General features: G+C 42.9%; 1 protein-coding gene and 1 pseudogene across 1 annotated transcript in view; both read left to right on the top strand.

The window, feature by feature from the left end:
• FRS3 (fibroblast growth factor receptor substrate 3) overlaps nt 1-26,336 on the top strand; it is an 83,732-nt gene that overhangs the window by 10,353 nt on the left and 47,043 nt on the right. The window lies entirely within an intron of this gene.
• Nucleotides 5,381-5,499, top strand: LOC143984768 (5S ribosomal RNA; annotated as a pseudogene).

Raw genomic sequence — 26,336 nt, 5'->3', positions numbered from 1 at the left:
AAAGCGTGCGATTTGATGGAATCTAAATTATTCTGAGATGAGTAGTTCCAATTCTATTTTCACAATGTTTGAGTGGTCCTGAGTAGGAAAAGATGTGTTTTGATTCAGTACATGCCCTTATCTAGCCACCATTTGAATGATTTGATGTCCATGCCAGGAATAAATTGGGGATTATGAAAAATTTGAGCTAGAGGTTGGATTTCAGAGACGAGAGGGAAGGTTTTGCATAGTATCCTACAGGAAAAGAGAATGAGATAGAGTTGGGGACATTATAGGGGGTCTATTCTTCAGGGGGCACCACAGAAGGAAGTCAAGTGTGAATGCTGGGGCTGCCTGTCTCTCTATTAGCACCCAGTTGTGTTTTTCTAATCTAGAGTAGATGGTGGATAGTTGCGCGAGTCTGGCCACCTGATAGTACCAGACTAGGGAGACCCAACCCACCTTGGGATTTAAGGCTAAAAAGGATTCGTTGCGAAAAGCGGTAACCTTTCTTGTCCCAAATACATTTTAATATTTTACTCTGAAAGACTTTAATATGATCTTTCCTTATCTGGATTGGAAGTGATCAAAATGGGTATAATAGTCTGGGGAGTAGTCACCTTGACAGTTAACTCTACCTAAGCACGATAATTTGCATGCAGACCAGAGGCCTGATACACCGGCAAATCCATCTAAAAGTTTACTTATTGGGGAGAGACACAAACGGGGATGTGACAAAAAGGAGTAGCTTGCCTGCGAATAGTGCGCACTTGTGCAACGTCTGTCTGCACTGGATTCCCCTAATATCAGGATGGGTTTGGACTGCTATTGCTAGTGATTCGATCGCTATGGCAAAGATCAGGAGTGAAAGCGGGCATCACTGACAAGAGCTCGGGGAGATTTTAATTGGATCAGAGTAATAGCCCTGCAGTTTGATCCAGGCTTCCGGACCAGAGTACAGGGCTGTCATAAGCCCCATGAAGTTCGGACCAAAGCCCCAGCATCTTTAAACCTCAAATAGATATAACTAGGAGACCGAATCAAAGGCCCTCTAGAGATCTAGAGAGAGGAGCATTCCCTCTTGGGATATGCCTCTATCCCAGCCTGATTGAGATTAAATTAAATCTTTAAATCATTAAATTGAGATTAAATCTATAGCTCTTCTTGCCTGATCCGGTCCCTGACGTCCAGATAAAGCCTACTTGGTCTTTGTGTATGTATTGACGGATAAATGAGGCTACTCTATCAGTTAAGATCTTGGTCAGGATCTTCAGATCGTTATTGATTAACGATACGGGTCTGTAGTTTCATACCCTGTGTCTTTGTCAAGTTTAGGAATAACTGAGATAAACGCAGAATTCAGTGGACTGTTTTTAAGGGGTCCCCTTTTCTTTTCGTTTCTGCAAATGTTTTGTACTATGGGATGGAGAAGCCATCTGGGCATGGGGCTGAGCCCCCCTCAGGTTTTAGATGACTTCCATCGCTTCTTCTCCTGTGATGGGAACTTTGATTTGGTCTCTATCACCTTCCCCCTAGGAAGTGGGATGTCGTCCAGGAATTAATTTATCTTGAATGTGTCAACATCTGGGTCTGCCTTAAATAGTTTAGTGTAAAAAAACTTGGAAGGGATGCATTATACGTAAGAGGTTTAAGGTTGACAAGGTGTCTTGCAGCTGAATTTTTGGTAGTATAAACAAGCAAGGTTTTGGGGGTAGTCTAGATGCCAACGTGGGACCAATGTTGTCTCTTTGCTGGTAAAACTTAGCCCCTCCCCATCTAATACTCCTTTTTCAGCTTTGACTGTGAGTGTTAAGTTTAAGGCCAAGCGAGTTTTGTCTAATTGAGAGAGACTTTTGAGGGGTCTTTCTTGTGCAGGGCGCGGATAGAGGAGAAATCCTTTTTTGAGTTTTTGGATGTCAACTTGCCTCTCCTTTTTCAACTGTGTTGCTATTTGAATACATTTTCCCTGCATCATCGCTTTGTGGGCTGCCCAGAGAGTCTCAGCTGAGATTCCCTCTGAATCATTAAAGAGAAAGTATTATTTAAGGCGCTTTAGTCGTTTTTGCCGAGGTTTTCGGCCGCTAGTGGGGTGCTTTCAACCCCCGCTAGCGGCCCAATAAGGGTTAAAACAACCTGCAAAGCACCACTGCAGTTGCACTTTGCTGGTGGTCTGGCACTACCCATTCATTTTAATGGGCAGGGTCGCTTTAGGAGTGGTGTCCATGCTCCTTCACCACTCCAAAGATACTGCTTACAGGAGTTTTTTTTTTAACGTCCTGCCAGCGCATCGCCTCGGTGTGAAAGCCCTCGGGCTTTCACACTGAGACTGCAGGGGGGGGGGGCGTTTTTGAGGCGCTTTGCAGGTGATATTTTTATCCCAAGAGCACCTGAAAAACGCCTCGGTGTGAAAGGGGTCTTGGAGCATTTTTCAAGTTCCGTTACTCTGATGGGGTCGCTGAGAATTGATTAGTTGAGTCTCCAGTGGGAGAGTTTTTTGATTTTTATCAAGTCATTACATAGGGAGTGAAGGACCATAGAATTATCCGACCATACCGTATCCTTAATGGTGGATTTGAGAGCTAAAGGGATATGTGATGTGGAAACGAGTATATGGTCTATACTAGCGTACTATAGATGTGGGTATAGTCTCGTTTGGATGGGTTCAATTCTCTCCAAATGTCAGCCAGGCTTATTTTGGAATATCAGTTTAGCTATATCTTTAATTGTACATCACGGGGCACAGATCTCGGTGATTACTGTGGGTTATAGTCCACCTTCAGATGCTGGACACTGGCACACCCTAAACAGGAAGTTGCCTCCCTATATGACCCCTCCCATTACTGGGAATATCTCAGTTTTTTTCGCCAGTGTCTAAGGTGTTGGACACGAGTGAAGATGTGCTGTGCTGTATGGATCCATTCAAAGTGTCTTTTAGGCCGAATTGAATGGTACCGGGCTTTGTGTCTGAAGAAACAAGGTTTTGCCTGTAACGCTTCTCTTTTTAGAGAGCTGTACCCCAGGATCCAGTACTTTTGGTATTTAAGGCCATAAAGTTTTACTGGTGGGGGGCTTTTTACAGGTCCAGGACTGCGGGTTCCCGAGGGTCCCCGATTCCTGAAGGTCTGTTAACGGAACCCACGTGAAAAGTGAGGATTGGGTCTGTTGGTTTTACCACAGAAAACCCTGCAGCGGGAAAGGTAAGTGGAGTTTTTCTAAGGAATTTTTTCTTCTGAAATGTCTCCTTTTAAAGTAAATGTTGTCATGCCTAAGTGTCACCACTGGGAGCTGTATAGAGCCACGCTGTGTCACAGAAGCAGCAGACTTTTTTTCCTCTGGCTAGCAGGCAGAACTCCGGTAAGTTTTTTTTTTTTTTTTTTTTTTTTTTTTTTTTTTTTTTTTTTTTTTTTCTTCCTCCAGACACCCCCACCTGTGCTGAACTCTTCCCCCTCTTCAAGAGGCTGAGTATAAGGGAGAATAAAAATGATCAGCAATGCCATTTTCTTTCACCGCCCCTACGCGGTGGCGGCTTTCAGGTCTCCTTCACGCCATCCCTCCCTTAACCAGCCGATCCCATCAGATCGGAGGCCCGTGCTTGCGTGGGAAAACTCTTCTTTTCCTTTTCCTTTCCTTTCCTTTCTTTTCTATATATATATATATATATATATATATATATATATATATATATATATATATATATATATATATATATATATATATATATATATATATATATATATATATATATATATATATATATATATATATATATATATATATATATATATATATATATATATTTTTTTTTTTTTGAAAGGAGGTGGGGTGCGATGCAACGGTGAGGGTGGGGAATAGCACAGCGTTGGTGTCCTCCAATGCGGGAGTGTGTTTTTTTTTTTTTTTTTTTTTTTTTTAACTCTCCATTTATGCTGGCTGCAAAATTGTCGGAGAGACAAAGAAAATCATGAAAGAGGTTTTGGTGATGCAGGCATTTCCTATTTGACACATTTTACTATTTGCAGGCTGAGCATTAATAGCTGTGGCTGGACTATTACTCAAGCAGTGGATGCGATTTTATTTTAATTTTTTTCCTTCCCTCTGGTAGTACCTCCTGCTTTATGCATCGGGCAGAAGGGGGGGGGGGGGGGGGTGGGGGTTGAAACGACCCAAAAAAAAGAGCTAAAAGGGTCTCCCTCAAGCTCTGGAAAGCCTACTCATCTCTGCAAATGACATCCTCCCCTGAGAAGGGGGTGGCTGGACAGAGTGAGCATCAGGGCCATGAAATGTCTGCAACTGTTTTTAACACTGCAGCCCCTGCTTATTTTATGATATTTAAAAAAAAAAATAATAAAGTTTAGCAACTTTAATCGCAATCGAATTCCCACAGGTGGTAAGGCTGATGACTCTGAGGTGTCAAATGCGGGAGAATCAGCTGTTCCAATCTTAAGATTGATGGTGCAATTTCTTGCTGAATGATTTCTCCACAAGCTGTGCATGCTTTTTTGTATCTGAGAGGATCACCCAGATAAGCTTTTTTTTTTTTCCCCTCCTAAAAAGTTTTCACACTTTATCCTATGGTGGAGGAAATTCACTAAGTAGGGTATATCAGCAATTAGGGCTGCTATATGCTCTGTGAATAAGTTTGACTTGTCCGTCAGACAATGCTAAAATGCTTAGGGATCCAACGGATAAAAAGATGGAATTCCTATTGGGGGGGGGGGGGTGGAGAGAAACACTTTTTTTTTTTTTTCTCTGGCAGATTCAGCGTCTCAGCCTGCGCTGACAGTAATTGCTTAATCATTGAGAGGTCAGTTTAAACAGGTGTTCAAGGTTATCCTGCTGAGCAGGCCCAGGAGGCAGATTTGTGTTTTCAATAGTTGCTATGAGAGATTTTATCCTTCAGGCCTTGCGCCTTTTGATAAGCGCCTTGTAAGAAGCTCCTGGCTAGTCTTCCTTTTTGTGGTGAAACAGCTGTTTGGGGATGTTTTTGATAATGCTTCCAAAGAAATTCTAGTGGAAAGCACCCCTTTTGCCATTTAAGAAAAGGAGTACGTTTATTTTTAAAGCGCCTTCTCCTGTGCCAGAGGCATCAGCCTCCAGGCAGCCACGGCGGCTTCCACCATCAGGTTCAATCGAATAGGGGGAATTCTTCTCCAATTCTCAAGGATCTGGAAGGAAGAGTGTCGAGACGAATGGGGGACTTCCTCAATAGCTCCAGGGTACAAACTGGAGTTCCAAGAGTTCCCGTCTCCTCGTTTTCTCAGATCAAATGTTTCTAAGGATCCAGAGAAAAAGAAAAAATTATCATGGGTGTCCCCATGTAAGAACAGAGGTTGGAGTTTGATTAAATCGGCTTAGAACAAAGGGTTCAAGCTCTACATTCTCAATATGTCTGACTCCCAACGCCTACGGTCACATCGCCCTGATGGTGCCCAATCTCGTCTAATCTTGGAGGCTAAGTGGGGTTGGGCCTGGTTAGTACCCGAATGAGAGACCACATGGAAATACCAGGTGCTGTAGGCTGGGTGCGCCAGAGCCTAAATTTATGGTTAATATCCAAAAATCTACTAGGGGGAAAATCCTTCCGTGACCTGGGAAGTGGTAAAAACATACGCCAACCTTTTTTGTTTAGGTTGGGTAACAGTCTTGAAAGAGGCAACTGTCCAAGAGAAGTGGCACAGATCAGAAATGGCCTTGCCCGTTAACATTTTAGAAATTCAGGCAGAGCTCTTGGTCCTGAGGGCCTGTACGTTCAGTTACAGTATTGACCTGCCAGGATTTAATCCGACAATGGCCTATATTAATCAACAAGGGGGCACAAGAAGTTGTGTGGCCCAGAGAAAGGGGAATCCTATCCTATCTTGGGCAGAAAACAATGTACTTTTGCCTATCAGCAGTCTTCATTCTAGGAATAGAAAATTGTCAGGTGGACTATTTGAGTCCCTAGCAGTTGTTCCTGGGAGAATGGTTCCTTCATCCCGATATCTTCCTGTCAAAAATGGGGGATCCCAGACATAGATCTGTTTTGCGTCCAGGTTCAACAAAGAAATCAACAACTTTGAACTCAAGAACAAAGGATCCGCTAGCATGCGGAACAGATGCCTTGCTATTCCTGTGGAATCGGTTCTCACTGATTTATGCATTCCCTCCTATTCTGCCTTTGTCCACGACTTCTTCGCAGGATCAAGCAGGAAGCGAAGTCGTTGATTCTTGTGGCCCCCAGCGGGGCCCAGTAAGTCTTGGTATGCAGAGATTGTAAAGATGGCAGTAGGGGGACCCATAGACCCTACCATCATGGCCAAACCTTCTCTTGCAAGGTGCGGTGTTCCATCCTACTTTACAAATGCTAAATTTAATGGTCTGGCTATGGAGACTCACACTCGCGTGGGCTGTCAGGTTCAGTAGTTTCTACCTTGGTTAATGCAAGGGAGCCGGCCTCCATAATTATATATAATGGAGTCTGGGAAACCTATATTTCTCCTGGTGTGAAACCAGGAGTTACACCCCAGGAAATAGGTCAAAGGTAGAATCCTTGACTTTCTGCAGATGGGGTGAGAAATAAGGTTGGCCTTGAGTGCTTTCTAAGGACAGGTCTCGGCCTTATCAATATTATTTCAACGACCACTTGCTTCGCATTCTTTGGTTCGTAACATTATTCAGGGGGTAACACAGCTTAATCCCCGGTTAGGTAAACCCCTGAACCCTTGGGACTTAAATTAGTTTTGTCGGCATTACAAAACAGCCTTTTTGGGCCGATACAACACATTCCCTTGGTCCTTTTTTTGACAAGGAAACAATTTTTTTCTGGTAACCATATCTGCTGCAAGAAGGGTATCAGAATTGGCTGCTCTTTTTTGTAAAGAGACATATTTTTATTATTCAAGGATAAGATAGTATTGCATCCTCATCCTAACTTTTTACCGAAGGTAATATCAGGGTTTTATCTAAAACAGGATATTGATCTACCTTCATTTTTCCAGAACCCTGTTCTATGGAAAAAAACAAATCACTACATTCTCTGGACGTGGTGGGAGCAGTCAGTTTACTTAAAGCGGAGTTCCACCCAAAAATGGAACTTCCGCTTTAAGCACTCCTCGCCCCCTTACATGCTACATTTGGCATGTCCTTTTTTTGGGGGGGGGGGGGAGTGGGGGCTTCATTAGGAGGGGGGCTTCCTCCTTCCACCCAGTGACCGCCAAGGTGACTCCTCCTTTCGCCTTAGGTGTCCCCTCCCTCTAGGCGATCTCCTGGGATACGTGACACGTCCCAGGAGATCGCCTGTCCACTCCGGGAGCGCAGGGCGACTCGCACATCCCCGGCCGTGAAGCAGAAGGGCAAAGGAGGCGCCGGCGGAGAGGAGCGACGCTCCATTTGGCCGCATCGCTGGACCGCGGAACAGGTAAGTGTCTGTTTATTAAAAGTCAGCAACTACACTCTTTGTAGCTGCTGACTTTTAATGAACATAAAAAGCCTGGAACTCCGCTTTAAAGGCGTCTGCTCCGATTCGGAAAACAGATGTTTTTGTTCGTGTTGCTTGAAGATCCTAAAAGAGGACAGGCAGCATCGAAATCTACTATTTCTAAGTGTATTTTACAAGTAGTATAAATCCTCTGATCTCATGGGGCCTTACTTTGGTTGCGTCTCCCTCCCCTCTGTAGGCATTGCTCTGGGACATACCACATAGTAATTACTATGGCTCTGTGTCCCGTGATGTACGATTAAACAAAATAAGATTTTTAGAACGGCTTAAATCCTTTTTTTTTTACATCACAGGACACAGAGGTCCCGCCCCTCTTTCTATTTTACACGTGTATTGCTTTGCTACAAAACTGAGATACTCCCAGTAGTGGGAGGGATTATATAGGGAGGCAACTATAACCCACATAGTAATTACTATGGCTCTGTGTCCCAAGATGTACTTCAAAAGAAAAGGATTTTACAGGTAAGCTGTTAAAAAATCCTATTTTTTGGAGCTTTCTTTAGAGGGGCGAAATGAGCTGTGAATTCAAGGGTTTCGTTTTATCTAGACCTTGGTCAAAGGTTGTGTTGGAGTCTCCTCCATTAATTAAGATCCCCCCCCCCCCCCCCCACCAGAGGTCCTAGAGTATGGAACATTGTGTTGTGTGGAAGAATTTAGTCCCCAGTTGGGGGCACAGCAGGAGATGGAATATAGTTGGTCATCCATAATGCCCTTTTATTAAGAGAAATCTTCCTTCTGGGTCTCTGTTCCAATTGTGTAGTGAATTTGCAAGTTTTAGAGAATAGGATGGCAACTCCCCTTGTTTTATCCTCCACACTTTTAAGGAAAAATTGGGGATAATGTGCATGGAGAAAGGTGGGTGTGTACTGTTTCAGGAAGTGGGCTTCCTGCAGTAGCGCAATGTCAATTTTGTTTGGATTTGTATGCTTTAAAGGCTTTTCTCTTTACTGGGAAGTTCAAACCTTGCATTTTATGGGAGATTATATAGTAGAGTAGTAGAGGGGTGGATGTTATGTTACTGGCCATGGAGCAAGCAGGTTAGGTGACTATCCTTGTCATTGTCACTCACCTTAAAACGAAGCTGGCTCCGGGGGGGGGGCCTGGGGAGCTTCAATTTGGAAACCGGGGGTTCTAGATGGAGCCTCTGGAAAAGGTGGTGTCTGGGAACCGGCTAGACAAAAAAAGACGGTTAGAAAAACCGAGGAGAAATGGTGAAATCAGAACAAAAAGGCCTAAAATAGGAAGGAGAGAAGGAGGAGGAAAGGTTCCTCCAGTCATTTAAAAAAATACATTCTGTCATAGCCCTTCAAAAAAGGCTAGAGGCCTGCCATATGGGCATGTGAAAACCATGTCCAGAGGGCAGGAAGGGGCACACAGCAACTGCCCCAGTTGCAACCAACCTTAAAACGGTAATCTTTCTGCAACTAGCTATTTATAGAATCAAAACCAGCAGGACACCAATCTGCAAACTTGATACGCTGAAGTTTGTGTGTAGGTAGGTTAGGGAAGGAGGACAATAAGGGAGTAGGGTAGGCCTAGTGGGTAGGCTTAGTAGAGGACTGACACCTAATGCTTATACATGACCAGACTTTCTGGCAGAAAAGGTCAGACGGCATCAATCTGGATATTATGATCGTGTGTGGGCTCCGGCAGACTTTTTTCTTAAACTCCAACGGCCCTAGAAATAGAACATTTCAAATTTTGTCCGACGGACTTGAATTTCTATCTTGAAAACCGTTTGTGTGCTAGTCCGACGGACCAAAAACGACACATGCTCTGAAGCAAGTACAAGATGGAAGCACTCAGTGTGGTAAAACTAGTGTTCGTATTGAAGCTAGCACATTCCTCACGCTGTTAACACTGATCTTTTAATACAGGGCATTCTTTTCTTCTTTAGAATGCTAGAAGAATGAAGTTGTTTTGCTGCTCATATTCATACACACTTCTCACAAACATCTTTCTTCATTATTTTATCCTCATCTCATGACTAATATTCTAGTTTTTAAAAGCCTGATCTCCATAAATAATGTATCCAATTATTTTTTTTATACTCCCCCTTTTTTTATAATTTTTTTTTTATTTCATTAATATTTATTTTACAGTTACTTAGTGTTTTCTAGTGATCTCTATATAATTTATTTTTTTGAGTTTTAAGTTACCACAATATTATCTTTATTTTTTTATTAACCTTAACTTGGTTGGTGTCCCTTCTTAATTTGACATAGGGGGTTATTTACGAAAGTCAAAATCATTTTGCACTACAAGTGCAAAGTGCACTTGAAATTGCACTGAAAGTGCACTTGGAAATGCAGTCCCTGTGGTTCCGAGGAGGACATGCAAGGAGAATAAAAAACAGAATTTTAGCTTGCACATGGTTGGATGATAAAATCAGCAGAGCTTCCCCTCATTTCAGATCTACCCCTCAGATTTACAGAGACTGCACTTCCAAGTGCACTTGCAGTGCAATTTCAAGTGCACTTTGCACTTGTAGTGCAAAGTGGATTTGCCTTTTCGTAAATAACCCCCATAGTCTTTTTGAAATGTACCTGCCTACTCAGACTGTCCTTTTTGAACAAAAAGCACATAGGAAAATATTTAGTGAAAATAAAATATCCATTTATTCTGGTTAACAAAATAAAGCGGAGGGCAACACTGGAGAAACTTTTGGAATTTGTGATGCCTTTTGGCCCCCAGGGCACACATCAAGTCAGTGGAAAACAAAATTTGGGTTCTCGAGGAGTCGGTATAATCGGGAGCACAATCTGGTCCAGGAATCCCAGAGATCAGAACAAGCAGCAGGTGAGATCTGTCCCCAGACTATGGTACCACAACCTGTGTCTTCTGTCAGACCAGACTGAAGCCAAGCCATTACTTTCTTCTCTTCGTTGCAGGCTCCATGCTTCCCTGCAGTCTTTTTTGGAGGCTGTGCCTCTGGTGGTAGACTTGTGGCAGGAGGAGGAGGAGGAGTAGTAGGGGCTGTTTTTGGTGAGCTGGCCCCTCAACCCCTTCTGAAGGGCCTCAGCAAAAATGTTCTCATAGGCCCTTCTCCAATTCCACCAACCTGGTGGCCAGATAGCATCCATAGGCCTCCTCTGTCTTTGTTGCCTTCCTGGGCCTTTTTGATGGTAATGCGGAGGGGAGGCACCTGTGATTGTGTGAGGCTCCTACTGGTGACGGCCTCCTCCTGGCTGAATCTTTCCAGACCCACCTCCTGGCTGAGCTCATCTGGTGTATGAAAAGGGCCATAGTTGTAGTTTTTGCTTCATCAATCGCACACAATTTTCAGCTCATGAATGCAAATTGAATGTTAATAAATAGAAAAGGCTATCATTCTGGCCCCCATCAATTTTCAAGCTGGTCACCAACATTTTTGCCCACTACAGTCTAATGAGAGAGATATATATATATATATATATATATATATATATATATATATATATATATATATATATATATATATATATATATATATATATATATATATATATATAATTTTTGGTATAAAATCATTTTATTTGTAAGCAATTATAACATCTTAGTTAACCTCATTAATATTAGGACAATCAATATTTCTAAAAACTAATACCTGGCTCCAGCTGGGCGCATCCACTTCCTCAAGGAAGGAAGGGCCCGGTTGTTCCTGGGAAGCCTCTGCTGGGGTGGAGGGAAGGCTGCAGGGAAAGGTCAAGAGATTCCCTCGCTTCAGTCTGGTTATCCAGAAACCTCAGTTTGTGGAAGTACCACAGCTTGGGGACATAAACTTTTATCTGCTGCTGCTCCTGATCTGAGGGAAGCCTGGATATTCTTATGCTCCCGCCTATACATGTTCCTCAAGATCCCAATTTTCCAAAAACTTTGTTTGCTTCAGGGACCCGAGTTCTGACAAATTCCAGAAGTGTCTCCAGTTTTGCCTTCCTTCCTTATTATAATACTAACTGTGTTTGCCCTCCCACAGATTTCTCATCTCCCTATACTTGTCAGTAGAAATGCTCAAAAAATCATGCTCTTTAAACTAGCCCAATATAGGCCTCAATCTGGGCCTACTTCAAATGTTACCTTCGTTTAGGACGTTCGTCACTGCTGTTCTTTTTGAGAATTTTTCTCCCGCCCCTTCTCTCTTCGGTGCACAGTAGGAGTGTATTGTGAAAAATAGAGGAGACACATTTTGGAAGTAACGTGGAGGAAAGCCTGGAGCCACAGACATCTGTATCTAGGAGGAGATTGAAAGCCACCAACATGGCTTTGAGGAAATGGTAGAGATGGTGGGGATTTTAAGGAGGGAGGATTATGATGGGAAACATGATCCATACACCCATCCGAATAGAAGAAAGGACGACATGTCAACTGTGGTCAGCACCCTGGAGCAGAAGTTTGGGGTACGCCATACAAAAGAGCAGTTGAGGAAGCGATGGTCTGACATAAAACTGAGGGAGCCGGATCAGTATCGCAACATCAAGAAGGAGCTTCAAAAAAGTAAGTACTTGTCGTGTGTTCCTATAATGATTAGCTTGCATTGCTGCTCCATGTGCTTTTCTTTACTATTGTACAGTTTGAAATGGCTAAGTTCATGTTCGTTGGCAGTTGTTCGTAGAAAACGTCGTTCTGGTACTGGGTTATACCTACATTTAAGAAGTTTAGGATATTGTTGTGTAGAATTAATTGCAAACTAGATTCAGTGGAATGTAAGGAGAGGACACTCGGCAGCTGTTCACACATCTGGATTCACTAGTGTGGGACACCAGAGAACATTTTTTAGGGTAACCCACACAGGTTCTCCAGGGGATACTTGGGGTATCTCCATCTGTGAAACTTGGCCAAAAAAGATAAGTATTGCAGTTTGTTTAACCAGTAGAGACCCGCGCTATAGCCAAATGACGGCTACAGCGCGGACCTCCTTTGCCGGGACTACGTCTATTGATGTCATCCCGTGCACGAGCGGCCTGCGCGCCCCCTGATCACGGATCCGAGCAAGGGGTCGATCCCGACCCTTTACCACGTGATCAGCTGTCAGCCAATGACAGCTGATCATGTGATACAACGGAGCCGGTAATCGGCTATTTTTCCTCCTTGCGCTGACAGCGCGAGGAGAAAAAAAGCACCGATCACCGGCGGCCGTGATCGGGACCTCAGTCCCGATCACGGCCAGCTTACCAGTGCCCACCTGCCCCCTGCCAGTGCCACCTCTGTAATAAAAAAAAAGTGCCCCCCATCAGTGCCGCACATCAGTGCCCACAGTGCCACCCATCAGTGCCCACAATCTGCCTCAACAACGGTGCTGCACACCAGTGCCCAGCAGAGCCACCTATCAGTGCCCATCAGTCCCATCAGTGGTACCTATTAGTGCCATCTTATCTGTGCCCATCAGTGCTGCCTTATCTGTGCCCATCAGTACTGCCTTATCGGTGCCACTTTATCTGTGCCTATTAGTGCCGCCTTAACTATGCCTATTAGTGCCGCCTTAACTATGCCTATCAGTGCACTTCAATGAAGGAGAAAAATGACCTGTTTGCAAAATTTTATAACAAACTATTAAACATGATTTTTTATTTTTTTTTGCATCTTTTTTTGTTTAGCAAAAAATAAAACTCCCAGCTGTAATTAAATACCACCAAAAGAAAGCTCTATTTGCGGGGAAAAAATTGATAAAAATTTCATTTGGGTACGGTGTTGTATGACCGCGCAATTGTCATTCAAAATGCATCAGCGCTGAAAGCTGAAAATTTGTCTGGGCAGGAGGGGGGGTTTAAGTGCCCAGTAAGCAAGTGGTTAAAAGGGAATTTGAATCATGTCTTCAACTTGGATCTCTTCCTAAACAGAATTGTACACCAATTCTAAGCGATGTTTCATATTTATAATTCTGGACTCAAATATCTGTGTGCTAAAGTATACCTTTTTTATTTCATTCTCAGGGGAGAAAAGACTCGCACAACAGGATCCCAGGGACCCTCGACCTCGCCAGCCTGAATGGCAATTGAGCGAGAACACCCCCCCCCCACCCCCGAGGATGTGGAGGAAGGGGCGAAAAGGGCACCCCACCAGGTGAGTGTCTGACACCCCAGCTTCAGGTAATCTATAAATGCCTGCATATTTCTAAATACCTATTTTTAATTTTAGGTGATGTTCTGGTTGTGGAAGGGGAAGCAGTGGACCCATTTACAAGCGACAGCGCCCAAAGACTCATTGCGCAGATCACGGCCTGGAATGGGGAGATCAATGCAATGCGCAATCGCCTGGACATCATGCAGCAGGAAATGAAGAACATGATCGATGTTTTGGGGAGAATTTAATCCCTTTTTCCCTAAAAACAAAATTGATCATGTTCTTCTTTTCCTTTTTAAAGCCAAATTTTGAAGATGCACACAGTGTGTCAACATGTGCTATCTCCCATCAGGGGATCTCAATGTATGCGTTTTTGAGGGTGCAACCCCTTCCTCATAATGCTAGTAGGTGAGAGGAAGGGATTGCATCCACAAAAACACATCCATTGACCCTCCCCCCCATGATGGTAGATGGCACATATTGACATTACCCATTTGGACTCCCAATTTGTGCACTGCTTCAAAGTTTGGCTTTTACAGGGGTGACATCGCCCCATCTGATGGAGGCAATATCAAGACATTTTTGACACCTATAATGTCTGATGTTGCCTTCAAGTTTTATACTTTGAACTTTGTAAGTTCCAGAGTTGTGTATGTTCTGTTTTAAAACATGCCTGTTTCAAAAAAATAAAAATAAAAAAAATATATATTTATTATAAAAAAATTTGTGAAAATAAAAAATTTGAAAAAGCAAAAATAACGTTTAACCAGATTTGAAAAACGCATGTGTGAATGTGTGCAGAGTAAACACTTTTAAAGACAACAATGTGTGACTTCTTAAAATGCTCAATACCAGTTTTGTAAGTAATTTTTTTGTTTACAATGACAACGGGACAATTATTTACTAAAGGGAAATCCACTTGGCACTACAAGTGCACTAGGAGACAGCCAAAAAGAAAAGCAAGCAAGAAATCAAACTCTATAAGTACTTTTGCACATAACATTGCAAGCAGATTACACAAAAACATTCTTGCACGACATCAGTATAACATTTTATTTGAAGGAGTATTTAAAAAGACAAAAATATAAGGCCCACTTATCATATTCCTCACTCCCTCTGATGGCTCATTGATAAAATTGTATGTGGGGGTGGGGGGTTCTAAATTAATTTAAGGACACACATTACATTTGGACACATTTTAGGGGGTGTTTCGGGGAAAGCAGTACAATGGAGCTGACAATATACATTGTTAAAGGGACTAGGCTATAGGTGTATATGGGCCCAGGATAGCAGGCTGGGGAAGTCAGTGAAGGCAAATATTCATGTAGGCCAAAAACTGAGTCATAAAAAAGCTTCCATCATGCATGAGGATAAAGGGGACATTCACAGCATATTCCAATCATGGTAATTGGGTAATAATGAAATAAATACAATACATTAGCAAACATTAAATGCATGTAATGTTAAAGGATAACTCTTGCCTTAATATAGTCCTGCTGCAGGAACAGGTCTCTGGGATAATGATCCCCAGAGCCTGGGGGGAGATGCCTTTTGCGAATTTGAGGTCCTGCTGGCTTCTCCCAGTCGCCAAGTACCGCAATGTGGTGACTAGCCTCTGCTCTGGAGTGATGGCTTGCCGCATGCAGGTATCCTGCCTGCTGATCTAAGAGGTCAGCAAAGCCAACAGTGGTTGAGTCCGTCATCCTGAGATAATTCCTGAAATCCTCAGGATTATTCTCCTGGATCTAATGAAGCAAAGGCATGTGTGAGAATTGGTCATGCTGGAGTAACCAATTCTTAGTCCATGAACTCCTCCTCGCCCTGTTCATTGACCGAGCTTGGGCCAAAGTATTAACCCCAACACCAAGCCCCCACACAGCACAAACTCGATAACGAGTACGTCCATGCGCCATGGCTTCAAGGCACCTCTAAATGCTTGGGATTTAATTTTGGTCTTATTGGCTTTGCAGAATCTGCCTTTTTTTGGGATTTTACGGGAAAAATTCCCTTGGTTCCTTTGACAAGAAAGAGATAATCTTTTTGGTTCCCATTTCTTCTGCTAGAAAAGTAGCGGAGCTGGCGGCTCTGTCTTGTATAGAAGTCGTATTTATTTGATCATGCATAAGGATAAGGTGGTTTTGCGTTCTCATCTCAAATTCCTACCAAAAGATATTATTCTTCCTTCTTTTCTCCCCAGAGCCTCAATCTAGGGAAGAGAAGGCACTACATCTACATTCGGTTGATGTAGTAAGAGAGATCAGAGTCTATGTAAAGGCAGCCGCTCCAGTTCGCAAAACAGATGTTTTGTTTGCACTGGCAGAGGGTCCAAAATGTGGACAGGCAGCGTCAGAATCTATTTTCCAAATCGATTCGTCAAGTGATTGTTCAAGCTTCGGCTTAAAGAAGAAAATTCTTCCTTCTCATGTTAAAGCACACTCAACCAGGGCGATTAGTTCCTCTTGGGCGGTGCATCATCAGGCTTCTATGGCTCAGACCTGTAAGGCCACAACTTGGTCTTCGGTTCATACGTTTATCAAATCGATGTTAAAGGTCATTCGGCTATTGCCTTTGGGTGCAGTATACTGCAGGCGACAGTGTGAGTTCTCTAGCCTCCTTTTTGCCCTACTTTTTTGTTGCGTCTCCCTCCCTTCAGTTGCCATTGCTATGGGACATCCCACATAGTAACTACTATGGCTCTGTGTCCCCTGATGTATGAAAAAAAAAAAACTGGATTTTTAAAACGGCTTACCTGTAAAATCCTTTTCTTTGATTTACATTGTGGGAAACAGAGGTCCCTCCCTTCTTGGTATACACTTGTATTGCTTGGCTACAAAACTGAGGACTCCCAGTAGTGGGAGGGGTTATATAGGGAGAGCACTTCTGGCCTTGGGTGATGGAAACTGGCACACCCTATCAGTGGCTCTATAACCCACATAGTAACTACTATGGCTCTGTGTCCCCTGATGTACATCAAAGAAAAGGATTTTTACAGGTAAGCCGTTTTAAAAATCCTGTTTTCCCTCCCCAGTGTCATGTGACTCATTGGTGTTACAGGGTCTCAAGTGTGAATGGGGAGCAGGTGTGTTTAAATGTTGACGCTTTCGCTCACTCTTTCATACTGGTCACTGGAAGATCAACATGGTACCTCATGGCAAAGAACTCTCTGAGAATCTGAAAAAAAGAATGGTTGCTCTACATAAAGATGTAAACAAGGCCAAGTATAAATCCAAGGAAAAAAACAAGCTTACTTAACGACCAGCTCGCAGACACCCAATTAAACCTGTCTAACAGTATGCATTAAAAGTAGGGGATTCATCTGCATGCATTTGCAAATGCGTGCGTAAGCCACAGAGCTTCACCACAGCACCCTGTTATCTGGTCCCTAACACTAACTCATAAGTGTCTCCACAGTGGAAGCACATGCATTCTGATGGAGGGCAGGTGGACTGAAGGGGAGCCCACCCCTTCTTAACCACTTCACATCTGCGCTATAGCGGAAAGACAGCTACAGCGCAGACGCCAATTGCGGGGAGGGCATCCCTGGACGTCCTGTTTACTTCCGCAATGCGTGCACCCGTGACTGTGCATCGGGCAAGTTCTGTGCTGGCCGTGTCCCTTGGACACAGCCAGTCGCAGATCGCTGTAAATGGCCAATCGCAGCAGTCATTTACAGCACGATTGGCGTGTCCAGTGAGAGATGATCTCTGATGTAAACATATGAGATCATCTCTCATCGCCGGCTCTCCCTCCTCACACAGAGACAGCGCGCGAGGAGGGAGAGACGAACGGCTGCAGCCGTGAGTTAAAAAAAATAAAAATAAAGTGCCACATGTCATCAGTGCCACGTATAAGTGCCATTTGTCATCCGTGTCACGTGCCATCAGTGCCATCTGTCATCAGTGTCACATGACATCAGTGCCATGTATTAGTGGCATCTGTCATCAGTGCCACGTCAGTGTCACGTGTCATTGTCCTGGTGCTCGAGGGCCTTCAAAAGTGTAATAGGTAGTCAAGAAGTTAGAGGTGTAATTTATGCTCCTAGAACACGTGATGGCGCTCCCTGCATGTTGGGCCTCTCTAAGTGGCTAGGCTGTGGAAAAGTCCCACACATGTGGTATCATAATACTCAGAAGGAGTAGCAAAATTTATTTTGGGATGTCATTTGTGGTATACACATGCCATGTGAGAGAAATAACCTATTACAATGACAATTTGTGGAAAAAAAAATCTTCATTTTGCAGAGAATTGTGGGAAAAAATGACAAAATCAAAAACCTTACCATGCCTCTTACTAAATACCTTGGAATGTCTACTTTCAAAAAAGGGGTCATTTGGGGGATATTTGTACTGTCCTGGCTTGTTTGGGTCTCAAGAAATGAGATGGGTCACCAGTACATCAGGTGTGATCAGTTTTGTATGATTTGCACAACAGCTTGTAGGCTCTCTAACTTTCACAAAGACTAAATAATATGCACTAATTTGGGTTATTTTTACCAAAGATATGTAGCAGTATAAATTGTGGCCAAAATTTATGAAGAAAAATTAATAATTTGCAAAATGTTATCACAGAAACAAAGAAAAATGTGTTGTTTTTTTTTTTCAAAAATTTCTGTCTTTTTTTTCATTTATAGCGTAAAAAATAAAAAACCCAGAGGTGATCAAATACCACCAAAAGAAAGCTCTATTTGTATGAAAAAAAGGACAAGAAATTAATTTGGGTACAGTGTTGCATGACTGAGTAATTGTCATTCAAAGTGTGAGAGCACCAAACGCTGAAAATTGGTCTGGGCAGTAGGGGAGTTTAAGTGCCCAGTAGGCAAGTGGTTAAAGGTACAGGAGCACACTGAGCACCCAGCATGTAGCTCAGTGGCTACGAAGGTGTCAGTGCGTAGCCTGACCAATACACAGTGATACAAAAAAGCGCCACTGCCCCCATCTGTAACTGTCCATCATAGTAAGCAGCATAGGAGAGCGGCATACAATATAAACAAGGCCACGGATACTTTTTTTTTTGTATCTACATAAAGATGGTCTAGGCCAGTGATGGCGAACCTTGGCACCCCAGATGTTTTGGAACTATATTTCCCATGATGCTCAACTACACTGCAGAGTGCATGAGCTTCATGGGAAATGTAGTTCCAAAACATCTGGGGTGCCGAGGTTCGCCATCACTGGTCTAGGCTATAAGAAGATTGCCAAGACCCTGAAACTGAGCTGCAGAATGGTGGCCAAGACCATACAACGGTTTAATACAGGGATCTCAAACTGGTGGCCCTCCAGCTGTTGCGAAACTATAAGTCCCATCATGCCTCTGCCTGTAGGAGTCATGCTTGTAACTGTCAACCTTGCAATGCCTCGTGGGACTTGTAGTTTTGTAACAGCTGGAGGGCCACCAGTTTGATACCCCTGGTTTAATAGGACAGGTTCCACTCAAAACAGTGTTTGCCATGGTCAACCAAAAAAAGTTGAGTGCACGTGCTCAGCGTCCTATCCAGAGGTTGTCTTTGGGCAATAGATGTATGAGTGCTGCCAGCATTGCTGCAGAGGTTGAAGGGGTGGGGGGGTCAGCCTGTCCATGCTCAGACCACATGCCGCACACTGCACCAAATTAGTCTGCATGGCTGTCATCCCAGAAGGAAGCCTCTTTTCTAAAGCTGATGCACAAAAAGCCCACAAACTGTTTTCTGAAGGCAAGCAGACTAAGGATATGGATTACTGGAACCACGTCCTGGGGTCTGATGAGACCAAGATAAACCTATTTGGTTCAGATGGTGTCAAATGTGTGTGGGACAACCAGAGGGGGAGTACAAAAACAAGTGTGTCTTGCCTACAGTCAAGCATGGTGGCGGGAGTGTCATTGTCTGGGACTGCATGAGTGCTGCCGGCACTGGGGAGCTACAGTTCATTGAGGGAACCATGAATGCCAACATGTGTCGTACTGAAGCAGAGCATGATCCCCTCTCTTCACAGACTGAGCCGCAGGACAGTATTCCAACATAATGACTCTCTATAACAAACATACCTCCAAGATGACCACTACCTTGCTAAAGAAGCTGAGGGTAAAGGAACTCCATGCCCAAGAGGGTTAAGGCAGTGCTGAAAAAATAATCGTGGCCACACAAAAAATTGACACTTTGGGCCCTATTTGGACATTTTCACTTAAGGGTGCACTCTTTGGTTTCCAGTGATTTAGACATTAATGGCTGTGTTGAGTTATTTTGAAGGGACAGCAAATTTACACTGTTATACAAGCAAGCTATACACTCACTACTTTACATTGTTGCAAAGTGTCATTTCTTCAGTGTTGTCATATTAAAAGATATAATAAAACATTTACAAAAATGTGTACTCTTTTGAGATATACATATCTTTTTTCATATGCTTTGATTTCTTTTTGTACACTCTTCTGTTTGTTCAAAAGCCCTGAGGAGGGGGGGGGGGGGGCAGTCTCCCCCCACGTAATGTGTTGGCTTAATTACTTGTTGCTACTATCAAACAATTACAAACTCGCTTTCCAACTTGCCTTCACTGAATATCGGGTGCTCCTTTCCACCTACCTTTTTAGAAGTACTCTTGCGTTATTAAAAAAAAAACGTAAAAAAATACCTGTTTCCAGCGACATCTCTCTCTGATATTAATGTATTACTTGAAATACAACTGACTATTCTGTTTCAATGTTTTTTTTATTGAAGTTTACAAGACCATTACAAAGTTAAGAGATTGAACAACGTATCATATCTGTATCGCAGTACAGAGAACATTTCAGAAGGAATTTTTAGCATCTTATGACCAGCATACCCGTTACTGCTCATTACTCCATATCAGAGATAGGAAAAAATAAAATAAAAAAATGATACAACAAAACGTTTCTGCACCTTGGTGGCAACTATAAGTATCTTAAGGTTTCCCTGTCACTCCACCACACTCGATAGGAGGAAGGAGGGGGAAATTCATGGTAACATAGCCTCAAGGTCAGCATCCCCTGTCCCATTCATCATGGGATCAGTGTGGTCTAGAAGTATAGACCCTAAATTCCGCATTTGAACAGGGTATGATAACCTTCTCTTTTAATGATGTACTCATTGGTATATAGTTCATAACATCCATCTCCATGGCACTGCGGGGATAGTATAAGGAAAGGGGTAAACCAAAAAAAAGAGGTGGGGGGAAAAGAATGGCAAAAGAGGATAGAATACCGAAGAAGGAAGTGCACTCCATAGTATGAGCTCGTCTGAGCCCTGGCAACTCACAAGGGGTCAGACAAGTATTTAATCCAGGGTTCCCAGATCTTCTCAAACCTGGCTTGTTTGACTTCTAGAATTGGCAAAAAGCCTTTTTTTTTACCAAGACAACTTGTTTTCTACCAAGACAAATGGAATCGTAGGTGTTCTCCATGACCTAGCTATCACTATTCTAGCTGCCATAAAAATAAAGTTCTCCTATATGTTTTGGTGTTCAATTAACTGGTCATCCCAAAAGAGCTTGCTGTGGTGATTTGAGTAGATTCACCTGTGTAAGTGAATAAATTAAGTTGTAGATGCGAATCTAGAAACGATTCACTTTGGGGACCACTATATATGTAATACTGTGCCTTCCATCCGGCACCCTCGGAAACATGTACATGAACCATGTACTATATCATCATTGCCTTTTTATATTTGGCTTCAATCAATGAGGTATTTTATGTATGATTTTGACGCACACTGTGACATTTTATACCATTCGTCTATTTCAAAAGGTTTTGCCTATGTCTTGTTCCCACTTCATCATATAAAACGTTTTTTCTGACTTAGACTTCAGAACATTATAGATTTTAGATATGTGGCCAGTGTGCTTATCAAACGACCTACACAAATACTTCATTGAGGTAGCTGTGGTAATATCACATATAGCCTGTAGGGATTTCAAGAAATTCACAATTTGAACATAATGAAAGTTCTGAGTTTGGGAGTTGTTTGTCTTGTAGGGTTTCTTTAGATAAGATCCCCCTGTGATTGCAAAGGTCAGCAATGCACATCAAACCCTTGTTGGTCCACCAGGCAAAGGTGTGGGGATTGAGACCTGGAGTGAAGCAAGGGTTGCAGACCACAGGAGCCATGGGAGTATGTGGGGACTTAAAACCGTGAGGCTTCATTAATCTATCCCACAAATGTAATGCATGATAATATGGGACACATCATATCATTTTGATTTCAGCCACATTTAAATGGCTAATTGGTTTTGTGGGATGTAGGGAGGATTCCAGTTTCATCCAAGTGGGTTGAAGTGATAAAGAATGGAAATGGATTAGTTGCTGCATGAAAGTATTTAACTAATTCCAGGACTCCCAGGCCACTGCTTAGCTTGGGCGTATATAACAGCTGACTATTCTACCAGCATAAAGCAGTTGTTAGATTATTCTGACTATGCTGGTATCATGGAATCTTGTACTTTAGGCATGTGAACTTTAACATCCTGTTTGGCATTTACCCATTTTCCTTGTGCACCTTCTGGAACTGCTGATTGTATACTGAGTGGTTAAATGATGTAGCATTATACACACACAGGGCGTGATTAGGAGCCTTTTGCTGTGACCCAGCAATGAATCACTTTTACCTTACCTCAGTTCTTCTTTATATCCCCCCCCAAAAAAATCTTAATTTTGCAAAGAATTGTGGGAAAAAATTACGACATCAAAAACCTCACCCATGCCTCTTACTAAATACCTTGGAATGTCTACTTCCAAAAAAGGGGTCATTTCTTGCCGTACACTGTGAGACTGCTGATTGGAGCAAAGGCGTACACCCTCACATAAAGACTTGCAGAGCTGTGAATATACTATCTCTCTGATAATCTATTTATAGCACCCACCCTGACATAAAATTCAGGCTGCTTTCATCACTGTTCTCAAAGAACTTGTCAGGATTTTGAAAAAAAAATGCACTTTAATGAATAAAAACAAAATACTAAACAGTAACGTTAGCCCGTGTGTGTGTTTTTTTTTACATTTTTTGTATAATGTGAAAGATGATGTTATGCCGCAAATTGTGATCTTTTCTATTCAAGTGATTCTCCTTTTAGCCAGAATCGTACAGCTCTAATGTATGGGCAGACTGGTTGTAAGTTGATTTATATATTTTTCTTCAGTACAACCAGTCTGTTTTTTTTTTTGTTTGTTTTTGTTCAATCACTGCCGGCGGTTATAGCCTGAAGCAATAATCGCATTCTGATGGCTGGGAAAACTCTTGCTGGTAGAATGCAATAGCTCCATGGATGAGATTTCCCCTATCAACACTATCTGCCGTGATGGGGGGAATCAAGAAAATTACTTTCCTTCAATCCATGGTTGAAGAAAAGAAAACTTCTTAACCACTTAAGGACCGCCGCATGCCAATGTACGTCATTACAATGGCATGTACAGGCACAAGCACGTACATGTACGTGCTTGCCTTCCAGCGGGTGGGGGGTCAGATCGAACCCCCTCCTGCTGGATGCGGCAGTACGGTTCGCTTCAGGAGCGATCCGGGATGAGGGGATGGCCGTTGGTTTCTGGCCATCCCCTCTCGATCGCTCCTGGCGAATGAGAAGCTTCCTCCCACTGTGTATTGTATACACAGGCAGGGAGGAAGTGATGTCAATTTCCTCGGGGCGGTCTTATTGACCGGACTACGAGGAGAAGACACAGTAAGTCTGCACCAAACACTACACTGACACTAAATAACACACAGGCACACAAACCCCCCCCCCCCCCCCCGATCGCCCCCGATGTCCCCCCGCCCCCCCTCCCCCCCAGTCACAGTGTCACTGATTGCAACAAAGATTTAACCCCCTGATTGCCCTTAGAGTTAACCCTTTCACCCCCTTTTGCCAGTGTCACTAAGTGATCATTTTTCTGATCGCTGCATTAGTGTCGCTAGGTAGCTAGTTATTTTTTTAGGTTCACCGCCAGATTTTTATAGCGCTAGGTACCCCGATATACTACCCAATAACGGTTTTAACCCCCTGATTGCCCCTAGTTAACCCTTTCACCCCCTTTTGCCAGTGTCACTAAGCGATCATTTTTCTGATCGCTGCATTAGTGTCGCTAGGTAGCTAGTTATTTTTTTAGGTTCACTGCCAGGTTTTTATAGCGCTAGGTACCCCGATATACTACCCAATAATGGTTTTAACCCCCTGATTGCCCCTAATTAACCCTTTCACCCCCTTTTGCCAGTGTCACTAAGCGATAATTTTTCTGATCGCTGCATTAGTGTCGCTAGGTAGCTAGTTATTTTTTTAGGTTCACCGCCAGGTTTTTATAGCGCTAGGTACCCTGATATACTACCCAATAACGGTTTTAACCCCCTGATTGCCCCTAGTTAACCCTTTCACCCCTTTTGCCAGTGTCGCTAAGCGATCATTTTTCTGATCGCTGCATTAGTGTCGCTAGGTAGCTAGTTATTTTTTTAGGTTCACCGCCAGGTTTTTATAGCGCTAGGTACCCCGATATACTACCCAATAACGGTTTTAACCCCCTGATTTCCGCTAGTTAACCCTTTCACCCCCTTTTGCCAGTGTCACTAAGCGATCATTTTTCTGATCGCTGCATTAGTGTCACTAGTGTCGCTAGGTAGCTAGTTATTTTTTTAGGTTCACCGCCAGGTTTTTATAGCGCTAGGTACCCCCATATACTACCCAATAATGGTTTTAACCCCCTGATTGCCCCTAGTTAACCCTTTCACCAGCGATCACAGTATAAGTGTCACTGGTGATGCTGGTTAGCCAGTTAGTTATTTAGGTTCCCCGTCAGGTTTTTATATAGCGCCAGGGACCCCCATATACTACCTAATAAAAATTTGAACCCCCTGATTGCCCTTAGTTAACCCTTTCACCAGTGATCACCGTATAAGTGTTACGGATGACTCTGGTTAGTTAGTTTGCTTTTTATAGCATCAGGGCACCCACCATTTATTACCCAATAAAGGTTTAACCCCCTGATCACCCGACGGGTGATATGAATTAGGTTTTAGGGTCAGGGTCTGCGTCGCCCCAGGCAGCGCTAGGTTAGTGCCAGTACTGCTAACACCCACGTGCAAAGCATAAACCTCCCGTAGTGGTATAGAATCTGAACAGATCAATATCTGATCTGATCAGATCTATACTAGCGTCCCCAGCAGTTTAGGGTTCCAAAAAAACGCATTGTTAGCGGGATCAACCCAGATACCTGCTAGCACCTGCGTTTTGCTCCTCCGCCCAGCCCACCCAAGTGCAGTATCGATCGATCACTGTCACTTACTAAACACATAACTACAGCGATCGCAGAGTCAGGCCTGATCCCTGCGATCACTAACAGTTTTTTTTTTTGGTAGCGTTTTATATTTAAATCCGGAAGGCAGTGCTTGGTTTTCGGGGTCCAGTACGTGGCTAGGCTCCCAAAAAGTCCCCCATATGTGGTATCCCCGTACTCGGGAGAAGCAGCAGAATTTATTTTGGGGTGTAATTTGACTTATGCCCATAGCATGTGTGAGCAATATATCATTTAGTGACAACTTTGTGGAAAAAAAAAATTGTAATATTCCTGCAACTTGTGGCAAAATATAAAATATTTCATGGACTCAACATGCCTCTCAGTAAATAGCTTGGGGTGTCTACTTTCCAAAATGGGGTCATTTGGGGGGTTTTATGTTATTTTGGCATTTTATGGCCTTCGAAACTGTGATAGGTAGTGAGGAGTGAAATCAAAAATTTGCACCCTTAGAAACCCCTAAGGCAGTGATTGGTTTTTGGGGTGCCGTACGCGGCTAGACTCCCAAAAAGTCCCACATATGTGGTATCCCCGTACTCAGGAGAAGCAGCAGAATATATTTTGGGGTGCAATTCCATATAATAACTATGGCATGTTTGAGCAATATATCATTTAGTGACAACTTTTTGTAAACTTTTTTTTTTGTGTCATTATTCAATCACTTGGGACAAAAAAAAAATATTCAATGGGCTCAACATGCCTCTCAGAAACTTCCTTGGGGTGTCTACTTTCCAAAATGGGGTCATTTGGGGGGGTTTTGTGTTATTTTGGCATTTTATGGCCTTCGAAACTGTGATAGGTAGTGAGGAGTGAAATTAAAAATTTGCACCCTTAGAAATCCTGAAGGCAGTGATTGGTTTTCGGGGTGCCGTACACGGCTAGACTCCCAAAAAGTCCCACATATGTGGTATCCTCGTACTCAGGAGAAGCAGCAGCATATATTTTGGGGTGCAATTCCACATATAACTATGGCATGTGTGAGCAATATATCATTTAGTGACAACTTTTTGTAAACTTTTTTTATTTATTTTTTTGTGTCATTATTCAATCACTTGGGACAAAAAAAAAAAATATTCAATGGGCTCAACATGCCTCTCAGAAATTTCCTTGGGGTGTCTACTTTCCAAAATGGAGTCATGGGGGGGGGGGGGGGGGTTTGTACTGCCCTGCCAAGAAATGAGATAGGCAGTCATAAATTAAAAGCTGTGTAAATTCCAGAAAATGTACTCTAGTTTGTAGACGCTATAACTTTTGCGCAAACCAAAAAATATACGCTTATTGACATTTTTTTTTTACTAAAGACATGTGGCTGAATACATTTTGCCCTAAATGTATGACTAAAATTTCGTTTATTTGATTTTTCTTATAACAAAAAGTAGAAAATATCTTTTTTTTTCTCAAAATTTTCGGTCTTTTTCCATTTATATCGCAAAAAAATAAAAATTGCAGAGGCAATCAAATACCACCAAAAGAAAGCTCTATTTGTGGGAAGAAAAGGACGCAAATTTCGTTTGGGTACAACATTGCATGACCGCGCAATTACCAGTTAAAGCAGTGCAGTGCGAAATTGTAAAAAGAC

Source organism: Lithobates pipiens, unplaced genomic scaffold (genome assembly GCF_037356315.1).
Source record: "Lithobates pipiens isolate NorthernLeopardFrog02 unplaced genomic scaffold, aLitPip1_a1.2 Scaffold_16, whole genome shotgun sequence".
NCBI classification, from domain to species: domain Eukaryota; kingdom Metazoa; phylum Chordata; class Amphibia; order Anura; family Ranidae; genus Lithobates; species Lithobates pipiens.
This window is presented reverse-complemented; position numbering and strand designations above follow the sequence as displayed.